At 36.5% G+C, this 26,172-nt stretch overlaps 2 long non-coding RNA genes across 2 annotated transcripts in view; one reads left to right on the top strand and one right to left on the bottom strand.

The window, feature by feature from the left end:
• The window catches only part of LOC118357222, a 35,190-nt gene extending 30,159 nt beyond the window's left edge, over window positions 1–5,031 (bottom strand). The window contains exons 1-2 of the long non-coding RNA XR_004820232.1: window positions 4,947–5,031; window positions 4,643–4,689 (exon numbers count right to left, since the gene is read on the bottom strand). This is a non-coding gene — a long non-coding RNA (uncharacterized LOC118357222). The remainder of the gene's footprint in view (window positions 1–4,642; window positions 4,690–4,946) is intronic.
• Window positions 5,032–5,052: 21 nt separating this feature from the next.
• LOC113927649 overlaps window positions 5,053–26,172 on the top strand; it is a 33,564-nt gene continuing 12,444 nt past the window's right edge. The window contains exons 1-2 of the long non-coding RNA XR_003521693.2: window positions 5,053–5,261; window positions 22,986–23,084. This is a non-coding gene — a long non-coding RNA (uncharacterized LOC113927649). The remainder of the gene's footprint in view (window positions 5,262–22,985; window positions 23,085–26,172) is intronic.

Below are 26,172 nucleotides of genomic sequence, written 5' to 3' on the forward strand. Positions count from 1 at the left end.
TGCCGTTCTCCTTGTTCGGTAAACTTGGTCTTGGCTTGCTGGCTGTTCGTGCTGATCTTCTGGGGGAGGGGCCTGTTGCCGTGGTTCCCAAATGTCTTTGCGGAGGCGGAACTGCCCCGCCCTTGTCCCATCAGGCTAAGCAATCTGCTCGGGTTTGCTCTCAGGAGCTTTTGTTCCCTGCAAGCTCTCAGTACAGCTTTGGAGGACCAGGGCAAAAATGATGGCCTCCCAATCTCCACCTGGAGGAGCTGAGAACTCGGGGCCCTGCTACTCAGTGCCCCCCCAGAGAAAAGCATTCACTCCCGTCTCCCCGGTCTCTGGCCACACTCCATGCTCACCCGCACTGTGACGGAGCGTCTCTATCTCTGGCACCCGAACCCGTGTGGAGTCTCCAAACCCAGCAGATCCCTGCGGTGCACTCCCATGCCACTCCTCCTGGCGGAGGAAGGGGAGTCCCCCCAGGTCTGCCACTTGTGTCCCTGCTGGAGGATCAGTGGCCCGATGGGGCTGTGGATCACAGTTTATTGCAACCCCGAGCTGAGAGCCCGAGCCTCGGCTCCATCTCTGCAGCCGGCTTCCCCGCTCCAATACCTGGGAGCTCTGCCGCACTCAGGCACCCCCAGTCTTTCTGTGACCCCGAGGGTCCTGAGACCACACTGTCCCACGAGGGTTGCACCCCCAGCTTAGCCACTTGAGTGACGTCCCTCGGCGGAGCCGACTTCTAAAAGTTCTGATTTTGTGCTCCATGGCTCTATCACTTGCCAGAAGTGGCCGATGGAGGCCCCCTCCCCCGCCGTCTATCCTCCTGAATATTGCCTTGGATTCACTTCTCCGCACGTCCTACCTTCCAGTAAGTGGTCGCTTTTCTGTTCATAGAGTTGTTGCTATTCTTTTCTTCGATCTCCTGTTGAGTTCGTAGGTGTTCAGAATGGTTTGATCCCTATTCAGCTGAATTCCTGAGACGAGACGAAATCCAGTTCTCCTACTCCTCCGCCATCTTGCTCTGCCTCTCAAGATCTAACAATTTTAAATATTTATGCACCCAACATGGAGCACCAGATATATAAAACAATTAAAAACAAACATAATGGAACGAATTGATAATAATACAATTATAGTAGAATACCTGAACACCCATTTACATCAATGAACAAATCATCTAACAGAAAATAAACAAGGAAACAATGACTTTGAAAGACACACTTGGCCAAATGGACTAAATAGCTCTATTCATAACATTCCATCCTAAAATACCAGAATATACATTGTTTTTTCAAGTGCCTATGGGACAGTCTCCAGAACAGCTGACATATTAGGTCACAAATCAGGCCTCAACAAATACAAAAAAAATTGCAATAATATCATGCATATTTTCAGACCACAACACTATGAAACTTGAAGTCAACCACAAGAAAAAAATTGGAATAACCACAAATATGTGAAGGTTTAACATGTTAATAAACAATGAATGAGTCAACCAGGAAGCCAAAGAAGAAATTTAAAAAATGGAAACAAATGAAAATGAAAACACAATGGTCCAAAACCTTTGGGATGCAGCAAAAGCAGTCCTAAGAGGGAAGTATATAGCAATACAGGCTTACTTCACCAAGCAAGAAAAATCTCAAATAAACAACCTAACCTTACACCTAAAGGAGCTAGTAAAAGAACAACAAACAAAGCCTAACGCCAGCAGAAGGAAGGAAATAATAAAGATTAGAGAAGAAATAAATGATATAGAAACTAAATAATAGTAATAATAATAATAATAGAACAGATCAGTGAAACTCAGAGCTTGTTCCTTGAAAAATTAATAAAATTGAAAAACCTCTATCCAGTCTTATAAAAAAAAAAAGAGAAAGGCTCCAAATAAATAAAATCACAAATGAGAGAGGAGAAATAGCCAGCACCACAGAAATACAAATAAGCATAAGAGAATATTATGAAAAATTATATGCCAACAAACTGGACAACGTAGAAGAAATGGATGAATCCCTAGAAACATATAAACTACCAAAACTGAAATAGGAAGAAATAGAAAACTTGAAGAGACTGATAAGCAGCAAAGAAATTGAATCAGTAATCAAAACACTCCAAAAGTGTGTTGAAACAAAAGTCCAGGGCCAGATGTCTTCACAGGCAAATTCTAGGTAAATATAAGAAATAAATATATATGTATTTTTCCTTATAATTCATTTTTCCTATCTGATTTTTAAAAACAACTGCATAAAGCAATAATTATAAATTAAATTGGTGGGCACATAATGCATAAAGATATGATTTGCCACAATAACAGTATAAAAGAAGGGTGGAGTTATGTAGGACCCAAATTTTTGTACACTATTGAGATAAAATTACTGTTAATATAAACCAGAGTTTTATGTTAACATGTTAGTTGTAATTCACATTGAAATAACTAAGAATATAAGCTAAAATTATATAATATGATAACAAAAAAAGAACTGAAATGGCACTGTAGGCAATATTAGTTTTACACAAAGAAGGCATAAATAGAGGAATTGATGGGAGGAATAATATACACTGAAGAAAAACAAAATTGCAGGAAGTCTTTATTATTAGTAACTATATTAAGTGTAGATGATTAAATGCTTCAATAAAAGGCAAATTGGCAGAAAGGATTTAAAAAATATGATCCAGTTACATATTTTCAATAAGAGACTCACTTTAGATTCAAGGCCATAAATTGAAAATAAAGGACCATGTGAACAGTAAATAAAGGAGAGCTAGAGTGGTTATACTAATATCACACAAAATATACTTTAAGATGGGCGCCTGGGTGGCTCAGTTGGTTAAGCGACTGCCTTCGGCTCGGGTCATGATCCTGGAGTCCCGGGATCGAGTCCCACGTCGGGCTCCTTGCTCAGCAGGGAGTCTGCTTCTCTCTCTGACCCTCTTCCCTCTCGTGCTTTCTATCTCTCATTCTCTCTCTCTCTCAAATAAATAAATAAATAAAATCTTTAAAATATATATATACTTTAAGACAAAAGTTGTTACAAGAGATAAAGAAAACATATAATGAAAAAGCGTCAGTCCATAAATAAGATATAGCATTAGAAATATATATGTACCTAACAATAGAGTCCCAAAATACATCAAAGAGACACTGATTTAATTAAAGGGAGAAAAAAAATAGTTCAACAATAGTAGTTGGAGATTTCAATGCCCCACTTGCAATAGACACATAAAACAACTAGATTTAATATCAATAAAGAAATAGAAGAGTTTTGGGCGTGTGGGTGGCTGTTGTTGGGCATCTGCCTTCAGCTAGCATCATGATACTTGAGTCCTGGGATCGAGTCCTGATTCAGGGCTCCCTGCTCAGCAGGAAGTCTGCTTCTCCCTCTGACCCTCACTCCACTTGTGCTCTCTCTCTCAAATAAATAAATAAAACATATTTTTAAAAAAAGAAAAAGAAGACTTTATAAACCAACTAGATGTAACAGACATCTATAGAACACTCCAACCAACAATAGCAGAATATACATTTCCAAGATAGACAATATGTTAGAACACGTCTTAATAAATTAAAAAATAGTCATAAAAAGTATTTTCTTTTATCACAGTGAAATGAAATTAAAAATCAATATCAAAATCAAATCTGGGAAACTTACAAATATGTGAGAATTAAACAACACACTCATAACAACCCATGAGTCAAAGAAGAAATCAAAGGAAGTTAGGAAATACTTTGATATGAACAAAAGTTAAAATGCAAAACACCAAAACTTACAGTATGCAGCGAAAGCAGAGCCAAGAGAAAAATTTATAGCTATAAACATCTACATTAAAAAGGAAAAAAAGTAAGATCTCAAACCAATACCCTAAACTTCCACCTTAAGACACTGGGGTAAAAAAAAAAAAAGAACAAACTAAACATAAAGCAAACAGGAAGAAGGAAATAATAAAGACTAGAGTGGAGAGACAACAGAAGAATAGAAAAACAATAGAGAAAATAATAGAAACAGAAGCTGGTTTTCTGAAGATCAGCAGAAGTGACAAACATTTAGCAAAAAAGAGAGGACTCAAAACACTAAAATCAGGAAAGAAGGAGGAGACATTACTAAAATCTTTACAGAATAGAAAGGATTATAAAGGAATACTATGAACAAATGCTGATAAAGTAGATTAGATAAACTCAATAAAGTGAGCAAATTCTTAGAAACACTAAAGTGACCCAGGAAGAAATAGAAAATATGGATAAACTTATAATAATGGATTGAGTTAGTATTAAAAAAAAAAAACTACCAAGAAAAAAAAAAAGCCTAGCCCAGATGGTTTTGCTAGTGAATTCTACCAAACTTTTGAAGAAAAATTAACACCAATCTTTCTCAAACTCTTCCAAAAAACAGAAAAGGAAGGAACACTTCTTAACTCAATCTATGAAGCCAGATACCAAAAGCAGAGAAAGACATCACAAGAAAACTACAGACTAATAGCTCTTATGAATACAGATGCAAAAATCCTCAACAAAATACTAGTAAACTTAATCCAGCAGCATATTAAAAGGATTCTACATGATAACAAAGTGGGATTTATCCAGGAATGCAGAGTTGGTTCAGCATACATAAACCAATCAATATAATACACCATATTAAGAGAATGAAGAGGAAAAAAAACACATTACCATCTCAAAGGTGTAAAAACGTTTTTGACAAAATCCAATGTCTTCTCCTAATTAAACAAAACAAAACAAAACACTTAACACACTAGGAATATAAGGGAATGTTTTCAAACCAATGAAGGCCATTTATGAAAATAACATCATATTAAATGATGAAAGTCTCAAATCTTTCCTCTAAGTTCAGGAACAAAAAGGATATCCACCCTTACCACTTCAACAATGCACTGGAGATCTATACAGCGACAAGAAAAAATTGTGCATGTATTCAAGTGAGTAAAGGAACAATCACAACTGAAATATGTTTTACCATTCTTTAAGGTCCAGAGTCCAGAGTCTCCTTGCTTCTGGAATAAGTCCATATTCCACCTAGCTACAGAGAGCAGGATCAAGCTACCTTCATGTTACTGGTACATGTGACTGAGGCTTCTGTCTGACCAAGGATATTGCTGTGAGTGGTATAACCACTCATCTCTGTGCTTGTATAAGGAACACAAAGACATTTTAGAATCCTGCCAACAAGCTCAGAACGAGTGACCAACCGGAAAAGGACTCCTTCCTGAAATGGTGACTCAGCAAATAGTTCAAGATACAAATTCATGTGTGAATAATGAGATACATAAAAGTAAGTTTTACTTTTGTTACCGCTATTATTGTGTGTGTGTGTGTGTGTGTGTGTGTGTGTGTGTGTGTGTGTGTGTGAGCTCACATGTCTAATGTCCCTAAGAAAATATTTGAGCCACAAAGATAGAGCAGACACCAGGGTGCAACAGCTAAGAGTTGGATCTTTTATTCTCTCAGGTCTCGTCAACCTGACTTCTCATTTCTTCTCATTCCCTAATGACAAATGGTTCCAAAGTTCTCAGTTCAATAACCTCTCTCATTAGAAATTCCTTTCTTTTCCACCTGATTCTCCTTTCTCATTTTTGCCCATGCACTCTAATTTTGGAGAGTCCCTCTGTCCCTATATTTCTCCTCTTCTATCAGTAAGCTCCTGGGTCAGATGCTTTCTGCATAGTTTAATTTTTTTTCCACTCTCTAACCTCACACTTCCAAGTCCTAGCTCACTGCAATCCATCCTTTTCTGTATGTCATTAGAATATCATTTATTTCAAAACTATGTCCAGGAATTAGCATTTAATATGTGTGACATTTACATTCTAAAAGTTGAGAAAAATTAATAGAATTAAAAACCAAAACTCTCATACTGGCCACTCTGTGTAATAATGAAATAAAAGCTTTTTTAAAGGAACACATTGCTGTGGAATTTTAAAAAACTATTATTATTCATGGTGAATACATTTTAATGTGCACCAACTGGGGCTTTTAGAATTAGAGTAGAGATCCAACTTAGACTGGCTATATATTTTTTTTTAATATTATTATGTTATGTTAATCACCATACATTACATTATTAGTTTTTGATGTAGTGTTCCATGATAAATTGTTTGTGTATAACACCCAGTGCTCCATTCAGTACGTGCCCTCTTTAATATCCATCACCAGGCTAACCCATCCCCCCACCCACCTCCTCTCTAGAACCCTCAGTTTGTTTCTCAGAGTCCATAGTCTCTCATGGTTCGTCTGCCCCTCCAATTTCCCCCTCTTCATTCTTCCCTTCCTGCTATCTTCTTCTTCTTTTTTTAAACATATAATGTATTATTTGTTTCAGAGGTACAGATCTGTGATTCAACAGTCTTACACAATTCACAGCGCTCACCATAGCACATACCCGCCCCAACGTCTATCACCCAGCCTCCCCATCCCTCCCACCTCTCACCACTCCAGCAACCCTCAGTTTGTTTCCTGAGATTAAGAATTCCTCATATAAGTGAGATCATATGATACATGTCTTTCTCTGATTGACTTATTTTGCTCAGCATAATACCCCCCAGTTCCCTCCACGTCATTGCAAAGGCAAGATTTCATTCCTTTTGATGGCTGCATAATATTCCATTATATATATATACCACTTCTTCTTTATCCCTTCATCTGTTGATGGACATCTTGACTCTTTCCATAGTTTGGCTATTATGGACATTGCTGCTATAAACATTGGGGTACAAACAACCCTTCAAATCCCTACATTTGTATCTTTGGGGTAAATACCCAGTAGTGAAATTGTTAGGTCATATGGTAGCTCTATTTTCAACTTTTTGAGGAGCCTCCATACTGTTTTCCAGAGTGGCTGCACCAGCTTGCATTCCCACCAACAGTGTAGGACGGTTCCTCTTTCTCTGCATCTTCGCCAACATATGACGGTTCCTGACGTTAATTTTCGCCATTCTGACTGGTGTGAGGTGGTATCTCATTGAGGTTTTGATTTGGATTTCCCTGATGCCGAGCGATGCTGAGCACTTTTTCTTGTGACTATTGGCCATTTGGATGTCTTCTTTGGAAAAATGTCTGTTCACATCTTCTGCCCATTTCTTGATTGGATCATTTGTTCTTTGGGTGTTAGGTTTAATAAGTTCTTTATAGATTTTGGATACTAGCCCTTTATCTGATATATCATTTGCAAATATCTTCTCCCATTCTGTCAGTTGTCTTTTGGTTTTGTTGACTGTTTCTTTGTTGTGCAAAAGATGTTTATCTTGATGAAGTCCCAATAGTTCATTTTTGCCCTTGCTTCCCTTGTCTTTGGCGATGTTTCTAGGAAGAAGTTGCTGTGGCTGAGGTTGAAGAGGTTGCTGCCTGTGTTCTCCTTTAGGATTTTGATGGACTCCTGTCTCCCCTTTAGGTCTTTCAACCATTTGGAGTCTATTTTTGTGTGTGGTGTAAGGAAATTGTCCAGTTTCATTCTTCTGCATGTGGCTCTTGATTTGGGTCATTTCTTTTTTATTTTTGACAAGTCTGGCCAGGGGTTTGTCAATCTTGTTAATTCTTTCAAAGAACCAGCTCCTAGTTTTGTTGATCTGTTCTACTGTTCTTTTGGTTTCTATTTCATTGATTTCTGCTCTGATCTTTATTATTTCTCTTCTCCTGCTGGGTTTAGGCTTTATTTGCTGTTCTTTCTCCAGCTCCTTTAGGTGTAAGGTTAGGTTGTGTATTTGAGATTTTTCTTGTTTCTTGAGAAAGGTTTGTATTGCTATATACTTTCTTCTTAGGAGTGCCTTTGCTGCATCCCAAAGATTTTGAACAGTTGTGTTTTCATTTTCATTGGTTTCCATGAATTATTTAAGTTCTTCTTTAATTTCCTGGTTGACCCATTCATTCTTTAGTAGGATGCTCTTTAGGTTCCATATATTTGAGTTCTTTCTGACTTTCCTCTTGTGATTGAGTTCTAGTTTCAAAGCATTGTGGTCTGAATATATGCAGGAATGATCCCAATCTTTTGGTACTGGTTGAGACCTGATTTGTGACCTAGGATGTGATCTCTTCTGGAGAGTGTTCCATGGGCACTAGGGAAGAATGTCTATTCTGTTGCTTTAGGATGGAAAGTTCTGAATATATCTGTGAAGTCCATTTGGTCCAGTGTGTCATTTAAAGTCTTTATTTCCTTGTTGATCTTTTGCTTAGATGATCTATCCATTTCAGTGAGAAGGGTGTTAAAATCTCCCACTATTATTGTATTGTTGTCAATGTGTTCCTTTGCTTTTGTTATTAATTGCCTTATATAATTGGCTGCTCCCATGTTAGGGGCCTAGATATTTACAATTGTTAGATCTTCTTGTGGGATAGACCCTTTAAGTAGGATATAGTGTCCTTCCTCATCTCTTATTATAGTCTTTGGTTTAAAATCTAATTTGTCTATGTAAGGATCGCCACCCCAGCTTTCTTTTGATATGCATTAGCAAGATAAATGATTTTCCACCCCCTCTCTTTAAATCTGAAGGTGCCTTTGTGTCAAAAATGAGTCTCTTATGGACAGCATATCGATGGCTCTTGCTTTTTGATCCAATCTGATACCCTGTGTCTTTTGATTGGAGCATTTAGCCCATTTACATTCAGGGTAACTATTGAAAGATAGGAATTTAGTGCCATTGTATTGCCTGTAAGGTGACTGTTACTGTGTATTATCTGTGGTCCTTTCTGGTTTATGTTACTTTTAGGCTCTTTCTTTGTTTAGAGGACCCCTTTCAATATTTCTTGTAAGGCTGGTTTTTTGTTTGCAAATTCCTTTAGCTTTTGTTTGTCCTGGAAGCTTTTTATCTCTCCTTCTATTTTCAATGACAGCCTAGCTGGATAGTATTCTTGGCTACATATTTTTCTCATTTAGTGCTCTGAGTATATCATGCCAGTCCTTTCTGGCCTGTCAGTTCTCTGTGGATAGGTCTGTTGCCAATCTAATATTTCTACAATTGTAGGTTACATATCTCTTCTCCCGAGCTGCTTTCAGGATTTTCTCTTTGTCTCTGAGACTCGTAAGTTTTACTATTAGATGTTGGGGTGTTGACCTATTTTTTGTTGATTTTGAGGGGAGTTCTCTGTGCCTCCTGGATTTTGATGCCTGTTTCCTTCCCCAAATTAGGGAAGTTCTCTGCTATAATTTGCTCCAATATACTTTCTGCCCCTGTCTCTCTTTCTTCTGCTTCTGGGATCCCAATTATTCTATTATTGTTTCATCTTATGGTATCACTTATCTCTTGAATTCTGCCCTCGTGATCCAGTAGTTGTTTATCTCTCTTTTTCTCAGCTTCTTTATTTTCCATCATTTGGTCTTCTATATCACTGATTCGCCATTCTGCCTCATTTATGCTAGCAGTTAGAGCCTCCATTTTTTATTGCACCTCATTAATAGCCTTTTTGATTTCGATTTGGTTAGATTTTTGTTCTTTTATTTCTCCAGAAACGTTTCTCTAATATCCTCCATGCTTTTTTCAAGCCCAGCTAGAAATTTTAAAATCATCATTCTGAACTATAGTTCTGACATCTTACTAATATCCGTATTGATTACATCCCTGGCAGTCCGTACTGCCTCTTGTTCTTTTTGTTGAGGTTATTTTTTCCGTCTTGTCGTTTTGTCCAGAGGAGAATAGATGAATTAGAGAACAAAATGCTAACAGGATAACAACTACTTCAGAAAAATATACACTTAACAAATCAGAAGAGACCTGAAACTGGGGGAAAAGAAAGGGAAAGGAAGAAAAAAGAAAAAGAAAAAGATAACAAACAAACAAACAAAAAACAGAATATGATCAAATATGATCAAGCTGGTGCATAGATCAGTGCCACACACTAGATTTTAGGTGTATTTTGGTCTGTTAGAAGAAAGTGCCTCCCAAAATTTTAAAGAAAGAAAAACTTATATATGTACAAAAATAAGGGTTAATACAATGAAGGGATGGAATATGACTGTAAAGATGAAAATTATAAAAAATTTTATAAAAGGAATTGATAAGATGTTAGTTGAAAAAAGAAAGAAGAGGATTTCTTTTTTTTTTTAAAGGGAGAGAATGTGATCAGGCAGGAGACTAGAACAAAGCCATACACTAGAGATTTAGGGTATATTTTGGTCTGTTAGAAGAAACTGTATCCCAAAATTTTAAAGAGAGATCAACATATATGTATAACAAAACATATGGTTAACTACTATGAAGGGATAGAATATGTCTCTAGAAATGAAAAATGAAAAACAGTTTTTAAAAAAGGGATTGATAAGATGTTGGTTGAAAAAGGATAAAAGGAAAAGAAAAAAAAATTACAAAATTAACTTTGGAAAGACTAAAGGATCAGGGGGAAAAAGCCATGAATTATATGTGCTGTATTCCCCTAGTACTGGCATTCTGCCATTCTCATTGATCGGTAAACTTGGTCTTGGCTGGTTGTTCTGGCTGATCTTCTGGGGGAGGGTCCTGTTGCTGTGGTTCCCAAATGTCTTTGCCGGAGGCGGAATTGCTTGCCCTTGCCAGTCCGGGCTAAGTAATCTGCTCAGGTTTGCTCTCGGGAGCTTTTGTTCCCTGTAAGCTTTCCGTGCAGGTTGGAGGATGAGAGTGAAAATGGCGGCCTCCCAATCTCTGCCCTGGAAGACCAGAGAACACAGGCCCCACTCCTCAGTGCACCCCCAGAGAAAAGCAGTCAATCACTCCCATCTCCCAGGTCTCCGGCCACAGCCGTGCTCACCTCGCCTGTGACAGAGTGTTTTTATCTCTGGCACACGACCCCATGTGGAGTCTCTAAACCCAGCAGATTCTTGTGGTGCACTCTCACATCGCTCTTCCCAGGGGATGAAGGGAAGTCTCCCCGGATCTGCCACTTGTTGGATCCCTGCTGGAAGAGCAGTGGCCTGACTGTGCCGTGGATCATGGTTTATGGCAACCCCGAGCTGAGAGCCCATTCCTTGGCTCCATCTCTGCAGCTGGCTTCCCTGCTCTGATACCTGGGAGCTCTGTCACACTCAGGCACCCCCAGTCTTTCTGTGACCCCAACGGTCCTGAGACCACACTGTCCCAGTGAGGGTTCCACCCCCTGCTTAGTCACTGGAGTGATGTTCCTCAGCAGAGCTGATTTCTAAAATTTCTGATTTTGTGCTCTGCTGCTCTATCACTTTCCAGAAGCGGCCGACGGAGGCCCCCTCCCCCGCTGTCTATCTTCCCGAATATCATCTCAGATTCACTTCTCTGCACATCCTACCTTTCAGAAAGTGGTCGCTTTTCTGTTCAGAGAGTTGCTGTATTCTTTTCTTCGATCTCCTGTTGAGTTCATAGGTGTTCAGAATGGTTTAATCCCTATCTAGCTGAATTCCTGGGACAAGACAAAATTTAGGTCTCCTACTCCTCTGCCATCTTGCTCACAACCAACTATACTGACTATATTTCTGATTCACAGTATGTTCTTTAAAAATCGATGTATAATAAGACTATGAGTAAGTAAGTAACTTTTTATGGTTGAAAAAATAAATCATCAAGGACTGTATCTGTATGCAGATACAGAATGGAAAATCGTTCATCAGTGGAGTATCATTCAAGTTATACTTGCATAAGATTTATATTATGCTCTAAAAATGCTTCATGCAAGAATATGACATTGGACTACTTTGATGTTAACTTAAATTTTTATTTGTTTTGTAATATTTTTAAAAAAGAACTTATTTCCTTTTTACCCCAATAAGTTGTGTCAAACATAGTGGTATAAAGTTTCTCCTATGTTTTCTTGGTTTATATATAAGACCATATCTTACACAGAGGCATTTTTGCTACTATTGACTAATCTATTTAGAATCTTAGGCAAATATATCAGGATAGGATATATAGTTTCTCATATTCTTTTCCTCAATGATAATTCCTTATCACTTTTGAAATTTAAGACAATTTTTCTCATTGCCTTACTTATTATGATTTTATATATACATCATATATATAATCCTTTGCTTAAAGTCAAAATAATATTCAGTAGTGGAAAAATATGAAGACAAAAATAAGTAAGAGAATGAGAGTCATTCTCTCATGGGAGAATGGGGGTGGGGAGATAGAAACAATGTTTTATAGAAATGCAAATCAAGCTATATTTTTAAAAAATGGAGTGGTAGACATTACATTTACTGTAGAAATTTTAAGGACATTGATTAAAAAATGGGCAGCTGATATAGCAATAAGTTACTGTTATTTACCTCTACCAGGGTATTTACAACATATCAGTGAGAGAATAAGTGTTACTGCACATGACAGGTAGTCTACTGTACATGACAGGTAGTCAAAAGCAGTTAGTCTAGTCTTCCTGCTTTAGAGGAAGATGAAATGCAACACCAAAAGTACTGATCTGGAAGATGACCAAAGTACTTAGGAGGACAGCCAGACAAGAACTTCTTGCTCAAATAGTACCAGTAGTGATAAAGTAAATAAATCCAACTCTCCCTATCAGGCATTTGGCTGAGAAATAAAGAACTGTCTCTAGTAAGAAGAAAGATGATAATATAAAACTAAAATAAATGAGGACATAATGGAGTCATATTATAGCCAGATCAATTAAATAAGGATAACTATTACTTGGATTTATCTCATTTATTATTTAAGTCACTTTTCCTTCAAAAAAATTAAATAATCTGAATGACATATAGGACTACATGATTACCTTCAGAAGCATTTTCTACAAAACCTTTTTGGTAGATATTTATTTTTCTTTTTTTAATTGAAGTATAATAAGGATACAAAGTTAGTTTCAGGTGTACTATAATGATTCAACAATTCTATACATTTCTTAGTACTCATCAAGATAAGTGTGTTCTTTCACTGGATGTTGTATGTAAGTGATGAATCACTGAATTTCCTGAAATTATATTATACTACATGTTAACAAACTAGAATTTAAATAAAAACTTGAAACATTAAAAAAAGATGTGTGCTCTTAACCTCTTTATCTAATTCAACCACTTCCCCATAAATCCCTCCTGTGGCAACCAACACTGTATTCCGTGTATTTAAACGTCTGTTTGTGTTTTTATTTTTCTTTGTTTATTCATTTGTTTTGTTTCTTAAATTCCACATACAAATGATATCATAACTTATATGTATTTCTCTTACTGGCTTATTTCACTAAGCATTGTACCCTGTAGGTCCATACATGTTGTTGCAAATGGCAAGATCTTGCCCTTTTTATGGTTGAGTAATATTCCAGTGTAGACAGATATCACATTTTTATCCATTCATCTCTCCATGGACACTTGGGTTTCTTCCATATCTTGGCTATTGTAAATATGCTGCAATAAACATAGGGGTGCATATATCTTTTCTAATTACTGTTTTCATTTTCCTTGTGGAAATATCCAGTAGTTACTGGATCATAGGGTAGTTCTGTTTTTAATTTTTTGAGGAACATCCATACTGCTTTACACAGTGGCTGCAGCAATTTGCATTCCCATCAACAGTGCACAAGGATTCTTCTTTTTCCACATCCTTGTCAACACTTGTTATTTCTTGTCATTTTGATTTTGGCCATTCTAACAGGTGTAGGTGATATCTCAGTGTGGTTTTGACTTGCATTTCCAAGAGGATTAGTGATCTTGAGTATCTCTACATGTGTCTGTTAGCCATCTGTATGTCTTCTTTGGCAAAATGTTTAGATCCTCTGAACATTTTTATTTGAAAAATTTTTGGGGGGTGGTGTTGAGTTGTAGAAGTTCTTTTTTCTTTTAACTTATTTTGTTTAAATTCAATTAGGTAACATAGTGTATCATTCATTTCATTTGTAGAGTTCAGTAATTCATCAATTGCTTATAAGTTCTTTGTATATTTTGGACATTAGTCACTTATCAGACATATTATTTGCAATGTCTTCTCCCCCTCAGGAGGTTGCCTTTTTGTTTTTTTTAAATATTTTTTACTAAGGTTTTAATTTTAATTCCAATGTAGTTAATATACAGCATTATATTAGTTTCAGGTGTACAATGTAGTGTTTCAATTGTATACTTAACTCAGTGCTCATCATGATAGGTGTATTCTTAACCCCCATCACCTAATTCACCTATCCCCCCACCAAATTCCCTTCTGGTCACCCTCTGTTTGTTCTCTATAGTTACTTTTTGTTTTGTCTCCCTTTTCCTTTGTTTGTTTCTTAAATTGCACATATGAATGAAATCTTATGGTATTTGTCTTTCTCTGGCTGACTTATTTCACTTAGCATTATACTCTCTAGCTCACATTGCTGCAAATGGCAAGAGTTCATTCTTTTCTTATGGCTGAATAGTATTCCCTTGTGTGTGTGTGTGTGTATGTGTGTGTGTGTGTGTGTGTGTGTGAGTGTGTGAGTTTTTATTTTGATGTAGTCCCAATAGTTTATTTTTGTTTTCATTCTTCTTGCCTCTGGAGAAATATCTAGAAAAATGTTGTTGCCAAAGTCAGAGAAATTACTGCCTCTGCCATCTTCTAGGATTTTTATGGTTTCAGGTCTCACATTTAGGTCCTTAATCCATTTTGAGTTTATTTTTGTGTATAGTGTAAGAAGTGGTCTTGTGTCATTCTTTTGCATGTAGCAGTTTTCCCAACACAATTTGTTGAAGAGACTGCCTTTTTCCCATTGGTTATTGTTTCCTCCTTTGTCAAAGATTAATTGTCCATATAGTTCTGGGTTTATTTCTGGATTTTTTATTCTGTTCTAACGATCTATGTGTCTATTTTTGTGCTAGTACCATAGTGTTTTGATTACTACAGCTGCATAATGTATCTTGAAATCTGGGATTGTGTTACCTCCAGTTTTCTTCTTCTTTCTCAAGATTGCTTTGGCTCTTCAGTGTCTTTTGTGCTTCTGTACAAATTTTAGGATTATTTGTTTAAGTTCTGTGAAAAATGTTGTTGGTATTTTGATAGGGATTTCAAGAATTTGTATATTGCTTTAGGTACTATAGATATTTTAACAATATTAATTTTTCCAATTCATGGAATATTTTTTCATCAGTGTCATCTTTAATTCTTTCATCAGTGTTCTATAGTTTTCAGAATACAAGTCTTTTACCTCCTTGATTACATTTATTCCTAGGTATTTTATTTAGTTGCAATTGTAAATGGTATTGTTTTCTTAATTTTTTTTCTGCTACTTATTTTTAGTGTATAGAAATGCAACAAAATTCTGCACCTTGATTTTGTATCTTGTGATGTTACTGAATTAATTGATCAATCACTGTAGTTTTATAGTGGAGTCTTTAGTGTTCTCGCCATATAATATTATATGATCTGTAAATGGTGAAAGTCTTACTTCTTCCTCACCAATTTGGATGACTTTTATTTCTTTTTCTTGATTGATTGCTGTGCTTAGGACTTCCAGTACCATGTTGAATAAAAAGGGTGAGAGTGGACATCCTTGTTTTGCACTTGATCTTAGAGGGAAAAAACTCTCAGTTTTTCACCATTGAGTATGATGATAGCTGTTAGTTTTTCATATATGGCCTTTATTATGTTGAGGTATGTTCCCTCTACACCTACTCTGTTGAGAGTTTTTGTCATGAATGGACGTTGTACTTTGTCAAATGCTTTATCTTACATCTATTGAGATGATCATATGATTTTTATTCTTTTTCTAGTTAATTTGGTGTATCATGTTGACTGATTTGCAATATTGAACCACCCTTGTGTTCATGGAACAAATCCTACTTAATCATGGTGAATAATTTTTTTAACATATTGTTGGATTCAGTTTGCTATGATTTTGTTGATTTTTTTGTCTATGTTCATTAGAGATATGGGCCTGTAGTTTTCTTTTTAAGTAGTGTCTTTCTGGTTTTGAGATCAGAGTAATGTTTCCCTTGTAGGATAAATTTAGAAGGTTTCTTCTTCTTCTATTTTTTGAAATAGCTTGAGAAGAATAGATATTAACTCCTCTTTAACTGTTTGGTAGATTTTACCTATGAGGCCATCTGGTCCTTGACTTGTTTTGGGGGATTTTTTTTATTACTGATCAATTTCTTTGCTAGTAATTAGTCTGTTCAAATTTTTTAAATTCTGGATTTAGTTTTGGAAGTTTCTTTCTAGTAATTTATCCATTTCTTCTAGCTTGTACATTTTTTGGAATATTATGTTTCATAACATTATCTTATAATACTTTGTATTTCTGTGGTGTTTTATAGTTTTCAGAATACAGATCTTTTACCTCTTTGACTAGGTTTATTCCTAGGTATCTTATAGTTTTGATGTGATTGTAAGTGGGACTGATTCCTGATATCTCTTTCTTCTGCTTTATTATTAATGTATAGAAATGAAACAAAGTTCTGTACTTTTATTTTGTATCCTGTGGTTTTCCTGAATTCATGTATCAGGTCTAGCAATTTTTTTGGTGGAGTCTTTTGGGTTTTCTATTTGGAGTATCATGTCATCTGCAAATAGTGAAAGTTTGGTTTCTTCCTTGCTGATTTGGATGCCTTTTATTTCTTTTTGTTGTCTGATTGCTTAGTCTAGGACTTCCAGTTCTACCTTAAATAATGGTGGTTAGAATGTATATCCCTGCCTTGTTCCTGACTGTTGAGGGAAAGCTCTCGGTTTTTTCCCCATTGAGGATGATAGCTGTGGGTCTTTCATATATTACCTTATTTTTATGAGATATGTTCCTTCTATCCCTGCTTTATTGAAGGGTTTTTGTCACGAATGATGTTGTACTTTGTCAAATGGTTTTTGTGCATCTATTGAGAGGATCATGTAGTTCTTATCCTTTATTTTTTTATTAATTGTGACATATCACAGTGATTGATTTGCAAATGTTGAACCACCCTCACAGCCCAGGGATAAATCTCACTTGATTGTGGTGAATGATTCTTTCAATGTATTGTTGGATTCATTTTGCTGGTATTTTGTTGAAAATTTTTGCATCCATGTTCATCAGGGATGTTGGCCTATAATTTCCCTTTTAATGGAGTCTTTTTCTGGTTTTGGTATCAGGGTAATACTTGCCGTGTAGAATGAGTTCGGAAGTTCTCCTTCTATTTCTATTTTTTGGGACAGTTTGAGAAGAACAGATACTAACTCTTTTTTAAACGTTTGGTAGAATTCATCTGGGAAGCCATCTGGTCCTGGACTTCTGTTTGTTGGGAGATTTTTGATGACTGATTGAATTTCTTTGCTGGTTATCAGTCTATTCAAGTTTTCTATTTCTTCTTGTTTCAGTCTTGGTTGTTGATATATTTCTAGGAATTTACCTTTTTCTTCCAGGTTGTCGAACTTGTTGGCATGTAGTTTTTCATAGTATTCTCTTACATTTGTATTTCTGTGATGTTGGTTCTTATTTTTCCTCTCTCATTTGTGATTTTCTTTATTTGGGCCTTTCTCTTTTATTTTTGATAAATCTGGCTAAGGTTTTTATTAATTTTTTCAACAAACCAGATCCTGGTTTGATTGATCTGCTCTTGGTTTTTTTTGTTGTTGTTGTTTTCTCTCTCTCTTTTTTTTGTTTCTATATTATTTATTTCTGCTCCAATCTTTATTATTTCCTTTCTTCTGCTGACGTGAGGCTTTGTTTTTCACTCTTTGTCCAGTTCCTTTAGGTGCAAGGATAGGATGTTTATTTGAGATTTTTCTTGCTTCTTGAGGTAGGCCTGTGTTGCCATACACTTCCCTCTTAGGTTTGCTTTTGCTGCATTCCAAAGGTTTTGGACCATCTTGTTTTCATTTTCAATTGTTTCTACGTATATTTGAAAAAAATTTTTTTTTATTTCCTGGTTGACACATGCATTGTTTAGTAGCATGTTGTTTAACCTCCGTGTATTTGTGGTCTTCCAGATTTTTTCTTGTGGTTCACTTCAAGTTTCAGAATACTGTGGTGAAAACTATGCATGGTATGGCCTCAATCTTTTTGTACTTGTTGGGGGCTGATTTGTGATCCAGGATGTGATCTATTCTGGAGAATGTCCCATGTGCACTTGAAAAGAATGTGTTTTCTGCTCCTTAGGATCAAATATTTTGAATATATATGTTCAGTCCATCTGGTCCAGTGTGTCATTCAAAGCCATTATTTCCTTGTTGATTTTCTGCTCAGATGATCTGTCCATTGATGTATGTGGGGTGTTAAAATCCCCTACTATTATGGTATTATTATCCTTTGTGTTTGTTTTTAATTGTTTTATGTATTTGGGTCCTCCCATGTTGGGTGCATGAATATTTACAATTGTTATATTTTCTTGTTGTATTGTTCCCCTCATTACTATATTGTGTCCTTCTTTGTCTCTTGTTATAGTCTTTGTTTTAAAGTCTCATTTTTTGATATAAATATTTTTACTCCGGGTTTCTTTTAACATCTATTTGCCTGATGAATGTTCTCCATCCCCTCACTTTCAATCTGTAGGTGTCTTTAGGTCTAAAATGAGTATTTTGTAGGCAGCATATGGATTAGTTTTGTTTTTCTATCCAATCTGACATGCTATGTCTTTGGATTGGAGAATTTAGTCAATTTACAATCAAAATAATTATTGAGAGACATGTATTTATTGCCATTTTATTACTTGTTTTATCATTGTTTCTGGAGATTTTCTCTGATCCTTTCTTGTCTTTCTCTCTTTCATGTTTTGGTGATTTTCTTTAGTGACATATTTACATTTCTTTCTCTGTTTTCTTTGCATGTTTATCAGTGGTTTTTAATATATGGTTACCATTAGTTTTGCATATAACCTCCTTTGCATATTGCAGTCTATATTAAGTTCATGGTAATTTTAGTTTGAATACATTCTTTTCTCCTGTCCTCCCCACATGATAGGTATATGCTATTATATTTTATATCTTTTTTTGTGAGTTCCTTATTTTTCTTATCGTATACTCATTTTTACTGCTTTTGTGTTTTCTGCTTTTATACTGTCGCTTTTGATCTCTCCTTTCCAATCAAAGAGTACCCTTTAATATTTCTTGCAAGGGTGGTTTAGTGGTCATGAATTCTTTAGTTTTTGTTTGCCTAGGAAACTCTTTATCTCTCCTTCTATTCTGAATGATAGCCTTGCTGGATAAAATATACTTGGCTACAGATTTTTCTCATTCAGCACTTTGAATATCTCATGCCGCTCCCTTCTGGTTTGGAAAGTTTCTGCTGAAAAATCTCCTGCTAGTCTTACGGGTTTTCCCTTTTATGTTACTTCTTCTTTTGTCTTGCTGCTTTAAAAAATTTTTTCTTTATCACTATATTTTTCCAGTTTAATGACAATATGTGTTGGTGTTGGTCTGCCTTTGTTGAATTTGATGGGGGTTCTCTGTGCCTCTTGGATCTGGATATCTGTTTCCTTCCCCAGATTAGGGAAGTTTCCAGTTATTTCTTCAAATAAATATTCTCCCTTTTCTCTCTCTTCTTCTTTTGGGACTTCAAATATATGAATGTTATTATGTTTGATGGAGTGACTGAATTCCCTAAGTCTATTCTCCTTTTGCATATTTCTCCTTTCTCTCTTTTGTTCATCTTCATTATTTTCCATTTTTGTCTTCTGGGTCACTAATTTGTTCCTCTGATTCTTCCAGCCTTGTGTTCATTGCATCAAATCTGCTTTCAATATTATTTATTGCACTCTTCATCTCTGATCGACTCTTTTTTACCTCTTATATCTGTGGTAAGGGTCCTTTGTTGTCTTCTATTCTTTTCTCAACCCCAATGAGTATCCTTGTGATTGTTGCTTTAAATTCTCCATCAGGCATGTTACTTATATCTGTTTTTCTCTAGATCTCTGGCTATGGCCTTATCTTGTTCTTTCATTTGGCATAAGTTCCTCCATCTTTGCATTTTGTCTAAGTCTCTGTCTTCTTCTCTGTGTTAGAAATTATGTCTCCTGCTCCTAAAAATAATGGCCTTATGAAGAAGAGGTCGTGTAGTTTCCAGGGCCTGGTACTTCAGGGAACGTCTCTTATGTGTGCTCTGTGCTCTGCTGTTGTGTTTTGGTTGACTGTCCTTCAGGTCAGCCGTCTACAGAGGCTTTCCATGCCCGCTGTGAGCAGTGTTTTGTTCCTGGCCTGAATGTGGCAAGTTTTAAGTAGGTGTGCTCTGGTTTGCTTGTGATATGAAAATTGACAGCACTTCCACCAGAATTGAGGCCCTGCAGAACTGTTTGGTTAGGAAACATGATTTAGGCAGTGGTTTTGGTCTTCAGGGGTAGGGGCCCACCATACTGGGACTGAGGCAAGCTTGACTAAGAGGGGCAGTCCTGCCAGAGTGCGAGGGGGTAGGTCTTGGTGAGCAAGTTAAGCAGATAGCATCAGCACTATGCTTCTTGCTGCAGGTGGCTCTGTGTTTATTCTAAGGGGTAAGGGAGGGACACAGTGACAGCCAGTTTCTTTGTTCTCAAAGATTGTCTCAGTGAATGCTGCCTCTCAGAGATATGCTCCAAGAAGAGTGAATAATCTCCCCACTATGTGCCCCAGTGTTTTTCAGATCACTGTTTACATGCTGTCTGTTCCCTAGTTTGCCTGGCTTCTCTCCAGAAGCAGGGCATAGAGCCTTCAGTGCTCTATTTTAGCCAAGACCGCCGAAGTTTAAAACTCCAGGCTTTAGGTCCCACTGTTTGTAAGAACTCATGAAATTTAGTCTTTTTCATTTCCCAAGCTGATGGGTTTGGGGAAACTCTCTCCTTGTGCATTCCACTGTGTGTTCCTTTCTTTTTTGCCTTTCTCCATGACCACGGCTCCCTCTCCTCCACAGCACCTTTTATTCATTTCTCCCATAAACCATGTCTCTGCACCTCCTACTTTTTCAGTGTGGCTTCTTCTCTCCCTTTAGTTGTGGAGTTAGCTTTGTCAGTCTTCAGGTTGATTTCTTGGGTATTTAGGATGATTTGATACTTATCTAGTTGTGTTTGTAGGATGAGATGAGCCTATGGTCCTACTACCCTGCTGCCATTTTCCCTCCCAAAGTCTTTTATTCTTTTTTCAAGTCCAGTGAGTATGCTTATAATCATTGCTTTAAATTTTCCATCAGGCATGTTACTTATATATGTTTCGTTTAGATCTCTGGCTATGCTCTTATCTTGTTCTTTCATTTGGAAGAAATTCCTCTGTCTTCTTATTTTGCCTAAGTCTCTGCCTTCTTCTCTGTGTTAGAAAAGCCAGCTATGTCTCCTATTCCTGAAAATAATGGCCTTATGAAGAAGAAGTCATATAATGTCCAGGGCCAGGTGCTTCAGGATATGTCTCTAGTGTGTGCTGCATGTGCTCTATAGCTTTGCTCTGATTGCTCTATCCTTCAGATAGTAGTCTTCAGAGGCTCTCTTTGCCTGCAGGGGGCACTCTTTGGTCCCTGGCCTGAATGTGGTGAATTTTAGCTAGGTGTGTTGTGGTCTGTTGGTGAAATGAGACCTGTTACCACCTCCACCAGAACTGAGGCCCTGCAAACTTCTCTGGTTGGGAGACACCATGTGGGCAAGGGTTGTGCTGTCTTCTGGGGGGAGGGACATGTCATCCTGAGACTGAGGTTAGCTTGACTGAGAAGGGAAGTTCCACCAGAGTGCAGGGGGGTGGGGCTTGGTTTATGCAATTTAGGCAGCCAGTGTTGGCATTGGGCCAGTTCACACAGGTGGCCATGTGCTTCTGCTGAGGAATGGGAAAAGTAAATGATGCCAGCCAGTTCCTTTGTTCCTGGAGAGTTGTCTCTGTGAACTCTGCCTCTCAGGGACATACTCTGAGAAGAACAAATAATTACCCCACTGTGTACCCCAGGCTCTCTTCAGATCACTGTTTCCATGCTGCATGTCCATGGATCGTTTACCTTCTTTCCAAGAGCAGCTCCAATGCCTCCAGCGTCTCCTGTAGTCAAGGCCCCTGACCTTTAAAATTTCAGGTTAATCCCCTCTCATTGAAATTTAGCCACTTGGAATGGAAACATTTCACTTTCCAAGCCAATGGTTATGGGGAAAATTCTCCTTATTCATTCCCCTGTGTGCTTTTCTCTCTCTCTCATCCTTCTTCATGACCAGAGCTCCCTCCCCTCCAAAGCATTCAGAAACCATTTCCCCCTAAACCATGACTCTGCACATCCTAACTTCTTCAGTATGATCTCTTCACTACCTCTAGTTGTGGAGTTTGTTCTGCTCAGGACAGATTCTGGGTATTTGAGATGATTTGATAGTTACCTAGTTGTGTTCATGGGTGGAAGCAAGCCTAGGTTCTTCCTAGTCTGTCACTATCTTCCCTCTCTTTTGTTTTCTTTTAGAACCACTGTAGTGCCATTGCATAATGAATACATATAATTCAGTAAGAAAAGAATCCACACTCCAATATAATTTAAGATGTTTTATTCAAAGTCTACCTTGTTCCTCTTCTCTTGTTTTGGCCTGACTGGTATTCCTTGGTAATAAAACAAAGACATAAAATAAACTGCGGCTATGCTATGATAGTCAAGCTGCTCAAATGATGTTGTTATAACTGTATCACTGCACTACAGACAGTCTTGATTGCAGTTCCTCATCTTTGTTATTGTAGTGAAAAACAGCTATAGACTATACACCAAGATTAAACATAGCTGAGTTCTGTGGACATTGGAATTTGAATTTCATATTATTTTTGCATCACTTTTTTTCTTTTTTTGATGATTTTAAAATGTGAAATCTATCCTTAAATCACAAGTCTTCTAAAAATACATGTCAGACTTGATTTAGTTGGTGGACCAAAGTCTGGCTATATCAATTTCGGCTTCATAGAGTATAACAAAGTGATAAGGAGAGAGCTGGAATTGACAGAGATTCCCTCATTTACTGTGAGATGTCCACACCCAAGAATTATTCACAACTCATAGGATAAACATCTCCCTAACTTTAGAGATATTCAATCCCATGCTGTCTTCTAAGTAGCTGCTATGATCTGTTGCTGTGGTGTTTAAATGTAATGGGATCCCTCAGCTTTATCTCTGAAAATTGAAACTTGGTCACAGACCTATAAGTTACTAGAAGTATAGAATAAAACTTCTATGGCAGAAACAGTAATAACGTTGGTCTGGATGTTAATAAGGAAATTCTCTGGCATTCATTTTTCAGAATTCCACCCTGAAGTACATAAAAATGCCTATCCTCTCCTATTTCTAGAAGCCATCATCTTTATTATTTTTGTTTGGAAATTAGAATACCATCATCATGGTAAGTTAGTAAATATGTAAAGTCATAGTATCTTAAGAGTTCACTACTCTGATTTTTGACATGGTTCCTAAGGGGTGATTATAACAAAGATAAGTGGGGTCTGACCTTCTCATTATAAAAACAGAATTGGAGGTGAGAGATGTGACAGTCTCACTTTACTGTTTACTTTTCACTTTTTCACATTTACTTCTAAGCAACATATTTAAGAGAGATTTTGACAAACTGCAATTTATCAAGTATATTATTCCCAAAACTGTAAAGGTTCTGAAAACATGTCTCTAAAATTAACAGTATAAATAAATAATGTTTAACAGGGAAATCTACAGTATTTGAGTTACTTGTAAAATAGTTGATTATTTTGAAAACTTGTCATGAAAAGAAGATTCTCTCTCTCTCTCTCTCTCCCTTTATCTCAACTATTAGGATTAGAAATAACTGGTTGAAGTTGTAAAGAGTCATATTAGAGCTCTATATAAAGAAGAATTTTAATAACAAGAACTTTCTCCTATTTGAGTATTTTCGCAAAGGAAGTCATGAGTTCACTGCCACTGATAGCATTTAATCGAAATCTTTATGGTCATATAAAGGAATTATATTTCTTAATTAGAGAAATAGATTATCATATTAAAGAATGGATCCTAAGTTAGATGGAGGATTAAAATATATTTCGTCATAAATAATGTGAACATATAAGAAAGAAATCCTTAATTCCCAAGCAAGATTTAGGTGGAAATGTTAAGAAATTTTTACCACACATTTCTTCACAATTTTTAACATTGTTTTGTACAGAAAAAAATTACCTACTTAGAAAAATATACTATGCAGTGCCTACAAATTAAAAAATCTGGAACATGTAGAGATATCCAAATAAATAAATTGGGAATTCTTTCAGTGTTCATACAAAGCAAAAGGAATAAGTGATTACTAATGAATAAAATCTTGTAAAATATATTTTATTCTGAAAACAAACACACTGGATTTAAATAAATGCTATTAATAAAAGCAAGACAAAATTTTTTTAAAAAAATCAATTCACAGGTCTCAACCATAAACAAAAGACTGGGATCATTCCCTACATATTTTCAGACCACAATGCTTTGAAACTGGAATCTCACAAGAGGAAAGTTGGAAAGAACTCAAATACATGGAGGCTAAAGAGCCTCCTAGTAAAGAATGAATGTGTCAACCAGAAAATTAAAGAAGAATTTAAAAAGTTCATGGAAACCAATGAAAATGAAAACACAGTTGTTGAAAATATTTGGGATGCAGCAAAGGAGGTCCTAAGAGGGAAGTATATAGCAATACAAACCTTTCTCAAGAAACAAGAACAGTCTCAAATACACAACCTAAACCTACACCTAAAGGAGCTAGAGAAAGAAGAGGAAATAAAGCCTAAACTTAACAGAAGAAGAGAAATAATAAAGATCAAGCAGAAATCAATGAAATAGAAACCAAAAGAACAGTAGAACAAATTAATGAAAATAGGAGCTCGTTCTTTGAAAGAATTAATAAGATTGATAAACCCGTGGCCACTTATCAAAAAGAAGAGAGAAAGGACCCAAATAAATAAAATCATGAATGAAAGAGGAGAGATCACAAACAACACCAAAGAAATACAAACAATTATAAGAACATATTATGAGCAACTATATGCCAGGAAATTAGACAATCTGGAAGAAATGGGTGCATTACTAGACATGTATAAACTACCAAAACTGAATAAGGAAGAACTAGAAAACCTTAACAGACCCATAACCAGCAAAGAAATTGAAGCAGTAATAAAAAATTTCCCAAAATACAAAAACCCAGGGCCACTTCCAAACTCATTTTATGAGGCCACCATTACCTTGATCCCCAAACCAGACAAAGACCCCATCAAAAAAAAGAATGACTAAACAATACCCCGATGAACATGGATGCCAAAATTCTCACAAAATACTAGCCAATAGGATCCAACAGTACATTAAAGGGATTATTCACCATGACCAAGTGAGATTTATTCCTGGGCTGCAAGGTTGGTTCAACATCTGCAAATCAAACAGTGTGATACACTACATCAATAAAAGAAAGGACAAAGACCATATGATCCTCTCAACAGATGCAGAAAAAGCATTTGACAAAATTCCTTTCTTGATTAAAACTCTTCACAGTGTAGAGATAGAGGGTACATACCTCAATATCATAAAAGCCATCTATGAAAAACCCACAGCGTATATCATTCTCAATGGGGAAAAACTGAGAACTTTTCCCCTAACATCAGGAACATGGCAGGGATGTCCACTATCACCACTGCTGTTCAACATAGTACTAGAAGTCCTAGCTTCAAGATTCAGACAACAAAAAGAAAAGGCATCTGAATCGGCAAAGAAGTCAAACTCTCACTCTTTGCAGATGATATGATACTTTATTTGGAAAACCCAAAAGACTCCACCCCAAAACTGCTAGAACTCATACAGGAATTCAGTAAAGTGGCAGGATATAAAGTTAATGCACAGAAATCAGTTGCATTTCTAGACACCAACAATGAGACAGAAGAAAGAGAAATTAGGGAGTCGATCCCATTTAAAATTGCACCAAAAACCATAAGATACCTAGGAATAAATCTAACAAAAGAGGCAAAGTAACTGTACTCAGAAAAATATAGAATACTCATGAAAGAAATTGAGGAAGGCACAAAGAAATGGAAAAACGTTCCATGCTCATGGATTGGAAGAACAAACAGTGTGAAGATGTCAATGCTACCTAGAGCAATCTACACATTTAATGCAATCCCTATCAAAATACCATCCACTTTTTTCAAAGAAATGGAACAAATAGTCTTAAAATTTGTATGGAACCAGAAAAGACCCTGAATAGCCAGAGGAATGTTAAAAAACAAAACCAAAGCTGGTGGATCACAGTTCTGGACTTCAAGCTCAATTACAAAGCTGTCATCATCAAAACAGTATGGTACTGGCGCAAAAACAGACACATAGATCAATGGAGCAGAATAGAAAACTCAGAAATGGACCCTGAACTCTATGGCCAACTAATCTTTGACAAAGCAGGAAAGAATAGCCAATGGAAAAATGACAGTCTCTTCACAAAT

Source organism: Zalophus californianus, chromosome 7 (genome assembly GCF_009762305.2).
Source record: "Zalophus californianus isolate mZalCal1 chromosome 7, mZalCal1.pri.v2, whole genome shotgun sequence".
Lineage (NCBI taxonomy): Eukaryota > Metazoa > Chordata > Mammalia > Carnivora > Otariidae > Zalophus > Zalophus californianus.